This window comes from Esox lucius, chromosome 14, assembly GCF_011004845.1.
Source record: "Esox lucius isolate fEsoLuc1 chromosome 14, fEsoLuc1.pri, whole genome shotgun sequence".
Classification (NCBI taxonomy): Eukaryota; Metazoa; Chordata; class Actinopteri; order Esociformes; family Esocidae; genus Esox; species Esox lucius.
In genome coordinates this window covers 13,830,364-13,844,264 of record NC_047582.1, presented here as the reverse complement: position 1 = coordinate 13,844,264, position 13,901 = coordinate 13,830,364, and the positions used below count along the sequence as shown (strand labels likewise).

General features: G+C 43.0%; 1 protein-coding gene across 1 annotated transcript in view; it reads right to left on the bottom strand.

The window, feature by feature from the left end:
* gnaz (guanine nucleotide binding protein (G protein), alpha z polypeptide) overlaps positions 1-7,342 on the bottom strand; it is a 42,489-nt gene extending 35,147 nt beyond the window's left edge. Inside the window, exon 1 of the mRNA XM_010877720.5 lies at positions 7,078-7,342. The gene's annotated coding sequence lies outside the window, so the exon portion shown is untranslated. The remainder of the gene's footprint in view (positions 1-7,077) is intronic.
* Between the last annotated feature and the right edge of the window lie 6,559 nt (positions 7,343-13,901).

The window sequence follows — 13,901 nt, the reverse complement described above, 5'->3', positions numbered from 1 at the left end:
AGAAACTGGAATTGTTTATGGTTGTTTTATGTACAGGGAATACAATTTTAAACCAAGAATAGAAACAATATTTTCAATGTCCTCTCCCCACACATCCTAACTACGGGTGGACACAAAGTAGGCATTTTGCAACACGCACACCAGGTGCTCTAATGATAGTTATTTAACTACATGATTTGATTAAAGGGTTGGGTTTCCATCCCCCACAATTATTCAGCTGTTTAAAGATCTGGCCTTGACCATTGTGTTTGTTCAACATTTGGTACACTCACTCTCTCTTTATGGCCTTGGGTGTTTAGTTCGAGAAGGAGTCGCTTGGATGCCTCTGTACACTACTCGTACATCACGCTCAACAATGAAAGGCAGTGTTCATTTTTCATCCGTCCAAAACGGGGGGCTGCGGAGAGGGTTAGGGGCTGGGTGGTGGGTGGAGGCTCAGTGTAGTAGATGGTATTTTGTGATACGGTTCTGTGTTAGCCGGCCCCTGTCTCAGCGCTTGCCTGCACCCCTCTGCCTCCCCGTCTCGCCGATGGAGCAGGTCACATTGAGTCACAAGGCCAGCCAGCGCTGACAATGGCACGTTTGTGCACAGGCAGAGCCATGAGCCGGCCCACTCAAGGGAAAGGATGGTACAAGCTGGAGAGAGTCCAACAAGCTGTGTGTGTTTGTGTGTGTGTGTGTGTGTGTATCTGTGTCTATCTGTCTTTCTGAATGTGTGTGTCGTGTCTTATCTGCCTGTATCTGCCTGTCTCTGCGCGAATGTCTCAAGACAGGGCTAGTCATTCTAGCGGCGAAGCAAACACTCTTTTGCGCTACTTTGTAGCTTGTTCAATCTGACCTGCTCAGTACCAGTTAATGCTATTCTTACATCAAACCGGTTAACTGAGTCACCCACAGTTTCATTTCAGTCATAACGGATAAGATACAAAAGTGCTTTGCAACAGACGGAAACTGTGGGGGAACCGCCATTTTGTGTCTGCTCTAAGCCACAGACGTTAGTTACATCCTGCAGTTGATGGTTTCATCATTGGGCCCCAGTCTGGCCAAGATGAAGAAGATTAACCTGAAACTCAGCCAGTGTAGCACTATAATCAGTGGACATTGTGGTTCTGACACCAGTGTAGGACTAACATCTGTGGACAGTGTGGTCCTGACATCAATGTAGGACAAATATCAGTGGACAGTGTGGTCCTGACATCAATGTAGGACTAACATCACTGGACAGTTTAGTCTTGACATCAATGTAGGACTAATGTCAGTGGACAGTGTAGTCTTGACATTAGTGTAGGACTAACATCTATGGTCAGTGTAGTCCTGACATCAGTGTAGGACTAACATCAGTGGACAGTGTGGTCTTGACATCAATGTAGGACTAACATCAGTGGACAGTGTGGTCTTGACATCAGTGTAGGACTAACATCAGTGGACAGTGTGGTCCTGACATCAGTGTAGGACTAACATCTGTGGACAGTGTAGTCTTGACATCAGTGTAGAACTAACATCAGTGTAGGACTAACATCTGTGGACAGTGTAGTCTTGACATTAGTGTAGGACTCACATCAGGGGACAGTGTGGTCCTGACATCAGTGTAGAACTATAATCAGTGGACAGTGTGGTCTTGACATCAGTGTAGGACTAACATCAGTGGACAGTGTGGTCTTGAAATCAGTGTAGGAATAACATCTGTGGACAGTGTGGTCCTGACATCAGTGTAGGACTCACATCTGTGGACAGTGTTGTCCTGACATCAGTGTAGGACTAACATCAGTGGACAGTGTGGTCCTGACATCAGGACTATGGACAGGCTTCAATGTACAGTAGAGTTCACTGCAGTATCCGAGACATACATGAGAGCATATAAGCAGAGCCGGCCCTAGGCTTAAGCAACATAGGGCCCCTGACCTTTAGGGGGCCCTAGTCCGCTAGTGAGGCCCAGGCCAATAGGGAAGAGGGGGCCCCCAAATAAAATTTGGCTTTGGCCTCCCAAAAAGCTAAGGCCGGCCCAGCATATAAGAGTGTTATCAGTTATCAGTCAATCTTTATGGCGTGTTAAGATGCATTTAGGGAAACTTTGCTCCACATTGGCCAACTCACAACAGCATATTATTCAACACTGACTTTGGCCTTCAAACACATCCGTTAGTACTTCCATGTATCTTCCCGACAGACATGCTATCATTCATAAAACAAGGGATTTAAAAAAAATTGTGTTGCCCTTTTTTATCTGTGGCTTTCTGTCTTCTTCACCACAGCAACCAGCTAAAAGCCAGATATTATGTAATTCTCCAATTTTACTTAGTGTTCGAGGGTAGCTACACAGAAGGGTGGCACAACACAAGGTTGTTGGCCTGTGACCTGCAACGCCATCTTTAATTCCATTAGTAGACTTGCAAATCCTGATGTCCTTGCCCCTTCCCATAAGTATGTACTGCAGGTTTTATTTGGAGCTCAGGGAAACTGTGGATGTTCTTTAGACATCCCTCACATTTTCATTTACATTATAATATTTTAACTGAAACTAATATCCAAAGCAATATCCATAAAACATTGATTGTGTTCATTTCAGTACTACATTTAAAAAGAAAACAGCCAACTGGAACCTGGAGAAACAATAGTTAGACATAATGGGATTGGAGTCAGATTGGATATGCAGCCAGTCACTGGGGTTAGAGCCTTTACTAGGTGCCATGGGATCTATAGTGAACAAAAAAGAATCAAGGCACCTGCACAGTGTCCCATCTGACAGCCAGAACTCCATTCAAACCAATGTACCATATACTGCCCTGGGATTTGAACTTCAGACCAGAGGGAAGACTGCCCCCTTCTGGCCCTCCAACACCACTATGACCAGCATCAGGTCTCCCCTACAGGGACCAACCATGCTTAGCTTCAGAGGCAGGTCAGCTGTGGGATGCAGGGAGCTACAGGAACTACCCTGCTTAGCTTCAGAGTCAGGTCAGCTGTGGGATGCAGGGAGCTACAAGAACAACCCTGCTTATCATCAGAGGCAGGTCAGCTGTGGGAAGCAGGGTGTTACAGGACCAACCCTGCTGAGCACAATACAATAAGATAAAATTGTTTGCATTATGCTATAAAAAGTAAATGGTTCCGCTTCTGGATGGATGGATGGATGGATGAATGAATGGAATAATGGACGGATAGATTCAATTCATTTGAAGTTCACATTATTCTATAGTAATTACAAGAGAGTGGAGGTTTGGGTTATGGTTAGGCTGCTAGGTAAAATATTTACCACTTACAACATAATCATTAAGATTTTGATGCATTATATTGCGTGTACTACAAAAAGCCTTGACCAAGTCTTCCAAACTGACAGCCACTATGTGGCAAAACAGACTGAGACGGATTGGAGGACACAACGGATCGCCCAACCACGTGAAGTGAAACAAATCGCTGTCAATCCCATATGAATTAAATGGCACAGCATCTTCCATCACAGCCTCAACTAGGCACACCACCAAAATTCGTTTTAGCCAGAAGCCAAAATAGTGGTCAAAGGTTAGTTCCAAATATATGACACTGTACTGTATTCACCTGGGTAGTTCACAGCAACATTCACAATACAAAAATGAGTTCCCAACCCGCAAACATTTTCCCACAATGCACCCCCGAAGGTCCTTCATTCCAGAGCATCCCCCCAACCACCACATCCTTGCTGTCATATGACTGCTGTCATGTGTGAGGAATGGAGCACAAAGATGCTCTGTTAGTCCCCTTGCTCTGCCCCCAGTAATGAGCGCTGGGAGGAAGGCACACAGCCTATCGTCCTCAGGCACACACATAGGGTCTAGCTGTGAGTGCCGGCACCCGATCTTCTACTGAGAAAGATTGGAGAGAGAGATACATTCATGGATGTAGATGTAGATACCTAATCTGTACTTACTGTAAAATCACTGTGAACAGACAAAGGCCCGATCTAATTAGGTTCAGTCCAACAAACGGTCACAAACCCTCTCACTTGTATTTTATAGTATCATCTGGGGAGAGACAGCGCCAAGACTCTGTCAATGTGATCCAATACGAGAGCAATACGTTGGCCCAGTATACCTGGAGTGAATTTAAAAAAAAAAACGAAACAAATACAAATAGTGGGCCAGCTGAAATGCAGAAACACTTAACTTGAGTCTAGAATGAACAGCTACTGAGAAACTGCTTGATTCAGGGGCCAATAGTAATGGAGTAGCATAATCTAAAATATAGTGTAAGTGGTAAAGTTGGCCAGGTCTGCTTGAATTAGGAAAACATAAAATGCAGCCCTGTGATCCTTCTCAGTCCAAGCCACATAGAGACAAACTGTCACTTTTAAGTCAGAACTGTCTTAAGACTGTCCTAACCCATTATGTCACACAAAGGACTGGCTCAGGCAACACTAAAGTGGGGGAGCAGAGGTCAACCTTAACTGTTGTTTTTGCTGGTTGATATGTTCTTTGGGGAGCTTTCGTGGAAGGTTATTGCAGCGCCATACAAAATGGCAGAACTATGCTAGTACTGGTGTGCCGGTATTTCAAATATGCAATAATAGCCCAATGATATTATGTTGTATTATGTATCCATATGAGCAATGTCAGGAGAGGTTGTTAGTTGATCTGATTTGGGTGTCAGAAAAACCTTATAGCACCCAATGGGGGCATGTGATTTTGACATGACAAGCTAACCTGTGACTTCCATCATTGTAGTCAAGGTTACCAGAGACTGCTTTTGGTTTAATCCCCTCCCTCATCCCTCTCAGTCTAACTGCAAAACATCAGTCCAAACCTGATCAAGATCTCTAGCGGCTGTCCAGTAGTCTTTATTTTTTATTTCACTTTAATTTAACCTTTATTTAAACAGGTAGTCTAATTGCTATAAATTCAGACCAATATCACATCATGGGGGGGTGTGGGGGTGGGGGTGCAACAAAATCTATATAATCAAGATTAATATTCTACAGTTCTACCCCAGTTTCCAGTTCCAGAGTGTATGGAGGTGTGATCAGGTTCCGTTACATCCTGAGATCTACTTGATTTTGTCTAACAACAAACACAGACACATGAAACGGCCCATAGACTCCTTGATGTTTTACTTTGAAGTGTTAGCGTGTACTGTAAGAGTAACGCAGAATGGGGTTAACGACAACATGGTGGTTTAAGTGGTGCAGAAGGAGCTCTATCTGACACACCAGCTACTTGTGTGATTGCCAACCCTCCAAGTAGTGACATCAATATAGGCAGTGACATCAATGAGTTCTGTCAGTCTAGGGTTACGAGCTGAAATGTGTGCCTTACCCCTATAATGTAAAGCGCAACTTTTTAAAGAATGTGAAACATCTGACCTTTCTGGCGTTAGTTGTTGTTATATATGCGTGGTCCGCATATAATAATCTTCATGGTCCATTTAGGTGTTCTAGAACAACTTATACGTCAACAGAACCGGATCACACCTTCATACATCTTGAAGGGATAAAATAAACGACGGTAAAATAAACACTGACCTATTAATAGTCTGTACGTAATCGTACATTTAAGTATTGACAAGGAAATTCTTTTTCCTGTGTCTGCTCAACAGGAACTTCAAGTTTTGAGTACACAAGTAATGACAAGGAGAGCCGGTCAGGATCATGAGGTTCTATAATCAATGCAAGCCTTGGTTTCAGTTTACATCAGTGCCTTTATTTTCCTTTAGATTAACATCGCTAAGAAAACCGTCACGCAATCTGATCTGCTTTTGTAGGGTGTGAGGATTAGTAGGTAGGGGTTGGGGTTAACATCATCATCTGATCTATTTCACCATGTGTTCCTCCAGAGGTTCCCAAAGCATTGTGGGATTTTCTTCCACCATTTCTGCCTCCATTTGTAGATGTCTGAGGGCCTGGATGTTGACCGTTTTCACTTCATTCTTTGTGCCTATCGCATGCAGCCAGTTCTCAAGTCTCCGTCATCCATCATCCCCGGCTGACACTCTGATAAACAGCCTTGTCCCCTCAGTGTTTCTTATTACATTCTCCCCTTGTCTCCTCTCTCCTCATTTACTTCTGCCTCCTCATTCCGTTTCTGTCTCTGCCTTCCCTTTTCTCTCTGTCTCCGACTGTGTTTCTCCCATCGCTGCATCAACCTCCGCCCCTCTGCCCCTTCTGCCTCCCCACTGCTAAAACCCCGAGCCCCACGACCCCTCCCTGTGCGCAAGCGCGCACACACACACACACACACACACACACACACAAACACTCCTACCGCTGCATTGTCGACTCCAACCCGGTCTCCAAAAGCCACTGTAATGCCCCATTAGAGATATGAGGGATTGGAGAGACACAAAATAACACAAATGACCCTAAGGGTAGAGAACACACACACAGACTGTCACTTTCCCAGAAATCATAAATGCACCTCCGCGCGCACACCCGACGTGGGTGGACAAGGTTATCAATGGGTGTGTGGTGTCAATGTTAATCTGGAGTGACAGGTGGAGCGCGGATGGGGGCCAGAATTTAAAGCCAACTGTGGGTCCGTCCAGCCCAGGGTCTGCCCGCACTTCAACGCTCCACACAGGGGGTGTCACATCGAGTCTCACCCAGCCAGCCGTCATGACAACCATACACTCCATCCTACGTGCAGCGCTTCTACGGAGCACCCCCCCCCCCATCGTCTCCCTCTCGTGGTCGGTGGCATGGACGATGCACAAACAGATCTTTGATGTTGTTTACTGACGCGTCAGCCCGTTTTACCCCAAAACCCCCCGTGTTATAGACCTGACCAGACATGTATCAAGGATGTGTCAAGGAGGAGCAGTGCACGGACGGGCAGGACCAGTGCTCGTATTCCATGTCCCCATCTACACAGAGAGCAGAGGTGGAGGAGGGGAGTGGAGGAGCAGCCTTGCCTTGGTTGCATCTCAGAACCTCACCATCCTGATCTTGGCTGAAGCCAAAAAAAAATTATCCTATTCCTCCAAATTATGAACAGAGGAACATCCAGTCCTGACTCTAGCTCCAGACGGACAATGGGGTCTCGAAGGAGGCCAACTTGGCCGTGATGACAAAAAAAAAAAGGGTGTGTGAGAAAATAAAGCAGGCAAGCTTACCGTTTCACCGTCCTGCGTCCATTTCACCAAGGATACTGCAGACAAACCTCTGAGTAAGAGAAAGGCTGTGTGCAATCCACTCTTAGTCCAACATCCTCCAAATCTCTCTCCTTTCACACTCTCTTTGATCCCACTCTTTCTCTTATTATTGTCTGTGTTCTATTTCCTCTTGCGTTGGCTCCAAGGCAGTTGAGGCACTGCAGCGATGGGGGAGGAGGGTGTGTGTATGTGTGCACGTTTGAGTGTGTCAGAGAGCTCAGGGAGAGAGAGCGAGAGAGAGAGAGTGTACAAGAGAGAGAAAAATGAAGGGAGGAGTCAGCAAGGATAGAGAGAGGAAAACGGACAGGATTAAATCATGAGAGAAACAGAAGGAGGAAAAAGGGCACCAAGCTAAACAGAACACAGGGCTGTGAGTGCATCGCTGCTCCGTTGCATGCAAAAGGAAAACGAAAGAAGTGTTAAAGGAAACAAAGAGCCCCGCAAGCTGCAGTAGAAAGGTTGGGTTGTAAGAGCTTTTCAACATATCACAAACACGCTTATTCTCTTTATGTGGACTGTGACAAGTCAACAGCAGGATTGGGTTGTGATTTCATTGATGGCCGAGAATAGCGTGCACGATAAAGAAGGGGGAGGACGAGAGAGCGAGGAGAGGAGAAGAGAGGAGAGGAAAGGAAGGGAGGGAGAAGAGGGATGACGATAGGGGACTGGGAGGGGGATTGGATAATGGTGTAATGTGCTGTTTCCGTGCCAACTGTTTCTGTGACAGAGGGACCTGCGATTGGCTCTAAGCAACAACAGATAGATATGCTGACAAATAAAAAATCGTACTATGTGGGGTGGGGCTTGCTGTTCTCCTAATCGCCCATCTATCTTTGGTAAAAGAAAACAGGCCTGGTGTCCTGTATACCCATAACAAGGCAAAACACCCACACCCATTCAGGTTACAGTGCGTAAGTTGCTGCATGACGTTGACTGCACATCCATCATTAAGGATATAGGAAATGTGTGTAAGGAGACTCCTCACACACACAGCTGGCTAGGGTGAAGAAACCCAGTATCAGATTGCTGGTAGTGTTAAGAGGAAATGTGAACTTTCGGTCTTAGAACAGCTACACCATGCTGTCAATAAATGCTATTAAACTATTGCTAAATGAATTAAATTGATCCACTCTGAGCACATGTGGTAGGGGTAGGTAGATATGTCTGTCTCCCATGAGTCCTCGCCCAGGCCTGTTAATCCAGCCTGACAGACGTGTGCTGTGAGTTGGACCGGAAGCTTGCCATTGTCTTACCTTAGCCTTATCTAGTCATGGATCATTGATGAGCTAAGGCCAACTACTGAGTTTTCTCTGTGGTGTTGTCTCTCAGTTTCTGCCTCCATTTACCTATTGGATTTGTTGTGCTTCTCCTGGAAAAGCATTTTGCAGTGTTTTACATGATCCCCAGACAAACGTTTAGCCCATCTAATCAGACATATGTTTAGCCCATTCTTGTCAGCATGCACATTTAATACAGCCTTTACTGTAGACAAGAATTCTAAAAGGCGGGAAAGAAATACTACAGTCGATTAGTTAGCTTAACAAGTCACATTGAACGGAATGCCCATTCATGCATAAATGGGTACTGCAGTGTTGGCAAAAGTTAGTTTTTTACTATTAACTTTTTTAGCTAGCTTTGCTTTTTGGAAGCAAGCATGATTAATATTTAACAATATTGTGTTTGACTTGTGGCAGTCAATGGAAAATCTAATATTAGTTGGTTGTGGTCGTTTGGGGTTCAAATTATGTGCATGCATTAGACATTTTGGTGCTGACATTGTTATACATATATTTAAATAAACCTTTAACTTAATTAGCTAGCTGTTCAAGTATGAGCAACATTGAGTTGTGCCTCATTGACATAAAATTACTGCATCATTGATTTGCAGTTTGATGAACGTTTGTAGCTATCTGATGGTTAAAGTTATTTCATTAGTTAATTTTAACTAAGTTAGTTCTGGGTTAATAACCATGTACTATTAAAGTTTAGTGAAACTATTCACATTGTGTTAAGTATTGGCCAAATTTCCCCTTCCCTGAATTTGAAATATGCTAAGACTTTTGTTCAAAGCACCGGAACTAATGCTTCTCATTATTTCACACAAACTGTTGTTTTATGATAGATCTACAGTACCATTTATGGTTATGTAGTCTTTCTAAAAGAGATTTGCCAGCCAACTAAGCTTTTGGACAAGATAATTTCAACGTCTTGAGTAATTACATGAAACATGGATGAAGCCACCCAAGTTGCCTCACAATTGAACAATGTCTTCTTGACAGAATACACTGACATCGTTATTAAAAGCAATGCATGGCTTCATTTCACAGAGTGATTAGTAGGTGATCTACCTTTTTGATCTAAATGATTTAAAAACATCTTCCATAAAACATAAAATTCCGACTACCACTTTAAAGTATTTCATTAACTTAAAACTATAGATCTAAATCCTTTACATCTAAATTTGTTTTAGATATTTTAAGAAAAGAAAATGTGCATGTTATTTAGGTGTGTTTATTATAAATCCTAAATTTCCCCCTCTACTGGAGAATATTTTCTAGCCACTGTGCATCAATGTCTCGTTGTTACTTGCCCTTTGGGGTTTTAGGCTGGGTATCTGTATAAGCACTTAGTGACAACTGTTTGTGTAAAAAAGGCTTTATAAAATACATTTGATTTGATTTAATAATTACTATGGGAGTAGCCTAAAGGCCAAAAGCACTCTTCTATTTAATCATATAATTGTTCCAACTGCCTAAAATTTTCCTAAAATAGAAAATGAATTTGCTTGATGGACCATGTTATGACTATGTTAAAATCATTCACTGTGTAAGGGAAGTAAATGTCAGGGATTGTTAAAGAGAAAGTGTTTTCCAAAAGATAATAAAATAAAATAAGATCGACAATATTTTTCTTAAGCAAGCAGTCCCCAGAGGAATAAGGCCATTTATTGCTGGTCTGAAACACACATTTTTTTGAGAAATGCTGTTATATCCCACTTGAAATAATCAAGTATATTTGCTCTGATGCCCATGTATACTTCATGTGTCAGTGCTAGGAAAAATGATGGTCATTGAAAGATTTACTGTGGATGTAATGTTAACTTGATTTAGAACATCTAAGTATTTGTTCATTTAAATAATAAATGTGTGTATCTCTGTGAGGAGATTCAATCTTTGACAAATTAACATTTTGACTGATCTTAATACACAGGAAATGTATCTGAACAGAAACTTTCAATATGTGCAACCTGTTCTGCATACCTTGTATTTATCTCAAGAGATCTAACTGTCTCACCAGAAATGTGGAATGGAATGGAAACATGTTCACCAGGAATCAAAGTCATATCAATGACAGCTATATTTTTGCAGTACCACAAGGCACAAGCACACATCATCATGTTGATGACAAGAATTAGTTGGATTTTCAGAAATACTTTCTTGTACTGTAAACATGCTTTTTATGTATTTCCTAACCAAAAAACACAAATGTACTGGTCTTGTTTAAAAGCCAGAGGTAGGTTTCTCAATATTGTTAGTCATCATTGTTCTGAAATGTTCATGCTAGACAGACTGTTTCTTATAATGACTTCATCCTCACTGCTCCAGCTGTGAGCCCCACTCTATATATGGAAAGTGCTAGTAATGAAGCCAGAAAAGCACCATTGTTTTTGTTAGTGTCTGTTACTGTTAATTTCATTCTCTAACAACTTGAAAAATGTTCTATGAGATAGTAAGGCCATGCAACTTTACATGGTGGTAAAGAGTCAAGGGCCACACCCTCTTCTGCAATGCCAAGCTAATTAGCCATGTGCAAGCATTATAACAAACAAGTGAAGATGCTACAACAGCAGATAAGGGTTATTCTGTTTGGAATTGAGCCCACATGCTCAGGGATGTGTTTCTAACCAATCTGGAAAGTATAGATCAGTATAACTGCATGGGGGCACGATAGGATAGGAAGAACATTCTTCTATGCATATTGTATCATAGAGCCCATGTTGTTTGAGCAACCAGTGGTTCCCAACCACGGGTACTGGGACCCTTTAGGATACTTGGCCTATCAGCAGGGATACCTAAGAACACTGATGAGATCATGGGCTTACATGTAAAAAGAACACGAGAGGGTACTTCAGGGGCACTCTTGGCTGAGCAAAATTGAGTTGATGGTAGAGTAACAGAACATTTTTGGAAACCACTAAGCTAGATTACGGTCAAGTGTTCTGTTGCCAAAAAGGGCACAGATGAGTGCAGCAGCGTTTAAGAGGAAGACGTTTAAAGTACTCAACATCCTTGAATATACTTGTAAATCATTTTTCATGATCTTCTTGATGTTGACAGTTATTAAGTGTGGTAGGAAATGTATCCTGTTAGCGGTGCTATGTCACCACAGCTGAATTCTAGCAATGCTAATAGCGATTGTCCTTTCCAGTGTCCCGTTACTACACCGTTCGTCCTCTTTCGTTACCCTCTCAAATACTATTCCTTCACCTGTCTTTCTCTCTCTGTCTCCCCCCATCTCCCCCTCCCTCTGCCTTTCCCCTTCTCTCAGACATTCTGTGCCTCTCCCAGCATCCTGTCTCCCTAATCCTTAATCCTGTGAAAATCGGTCAGGCGGAAACAGGGCAGCTTTGATCAGGCTCTCATATCAGACGTGGTAACAGTGTTGGCTCCCCCAGATCCCAGAGAAACCCGGAGCCCAGTGGGACGGAGAGGAGCTGAGGCGCTCCAAGCAGGAGGACACACCCAGCTACCCAGGCCACTGTGGAACACGGGCAGACAAGCTAACTCTCCACTTTCATTCATTGCAGCATCACAACTGGCAGCTCACAGATAACTGATTTACACTGGCACATCATTTTACTGTGGCTTTCATTTTTTAAGGCAATGTGACTTAAATTTGTAAGGGATTTTTGTTGTTGAATCCTCTCCTTGAGAGTGTGCTTCAAGTTTTGGCACTGGTGTCGGGCATTGTGTGGCACAGCTAGGGATAATTCATGCTGCCCATTTCATGGCAGGGATGTCACTCAACTCATGCTGGGTAAGGTGGCAGAAATGTGACACAAACAGGAAAGCTAGACTCCTGTAAAGGTCAGGTTTGCAAAGGACATCCACCAGGGAAAGGTCCAGACACGACGCAGCGTGTACTCTGTCAAAAAGGCTTCCCGCTGGCACCCACACTCCACCAGAAAAAATATATATATTGTAGAATATCATTTGTAGTTTATTTGACAATAATCAATGTATTGGGAAGGTTGTTGAGTATAGAGAATCATTATTATGACTTAGATAAACAAAGATGCCTTTGCTTATCTAAGTCATAAAGATGTCCTACTCAAACGTTTGGCTGTTTTTGTGTACTGCATAATTTCCCTTTTCACATTCACCATTTAGCAGGTTTTATTTTGTAATTTATACTTCTTAATTTATCTTAACATGTCGATAACCAATATTTATTTACTAAAAAGTATTATTAAACAAGCATTGTCATTTCTGATGGCGTTTTCCATTTTGACAACAAAACCTGAACGTGTTGCACTGCATGCATTTTAAACGCATAACGTTAAAAGAAGAATATAGAAAATTTGGTATAGGGTAAAGAAACACAGTAGCTGATCAATGTCTGCAAAGAGCTTTGATAGTAGAGTAACACAGGCAGTAGAGTGAGCTAATCCGTGGTGGTCAGCAAAACCTCAGCCCTCATTCTCACACTGTAGCCCCGAGGGACATCAACTGTGCCACAAAACCATGCAGGAGTGGTAAGACAAGATTCACGTTGATTATTCACAGCGTTGCTACAGTTCATGTTATTTGTGTCTGTAATACTTCTTTGTGAATTGATTTGATTAGCAGGGTGGGTGTCTACATTTGTTTCAGTACAAGGGGAGGGTCAGAGCGTCATGCTATAATATTTGGGATGGGCTTGTGTATCTCAGTCTAATCTATCTTTGAGTGTTGACCAGCCCGTCTCAGGTCTCTAGACAGCTGAGGCTGCTGTAAGTGACTGGTTTTCAGGAGGACGCAAAAGAGACAGCATGTCTTATGGTAATATAAAAAAGGATAACAGTCTAGGATTGGTGGTGTTAAAGAGCATAAACAATTCAATTAGACAGAGGAAAATAAGGCCTAGCGGTGTTAAGAGGAATGAATCCAACACAAGCGATGCATTTGCCCATATTTCACATGACCGTCGGGCTGAAGCTCTCATTGCATCCACAACAACACTGACACCGTGCTCAGACATCATTTTAATCAGTTGAGAAATGTAATCAGGTGCTTTGAATCAGCCTGAGAGACTGAGCATTAGCCTGGCCCAGCTGTGTACAGGATGTTCAGAATCTGATATATGACCCACCGCCACAACTCTCTCTCTCCCCTGTAGATCGCAATCTTATTCTCAAGTACTGCTCATTTCCGTGCTTTTACTGGGGTTTTTCTTGTTTTTGCACACCTTTGGGCATAAAGTAGCTGGTGTGAGTATTACCGATCTGATTAAAACATCTTATCATCTGCCCGACATCCGGAAATTTGACCTGCCATGACATTGCTAAAACAGTGATGGTGCTTCTATGGAAGTGGGAAGGAGGGAGTGAGATATACTCACTGACATTAGATGGTCAATAGCCATCCAGCACTACGGTGCCACATGGAGGCAACCAGGACTGACGTGGTGATGGCGTATGGGTATTCAATGAGCAGGGATGACACTTAAAGCAGGGAGACCGCGGAGCTGCAGCAGTTGGTGGAGGGCCTGACTGACAGAAAATCTTCAATCACATATTTGGCATG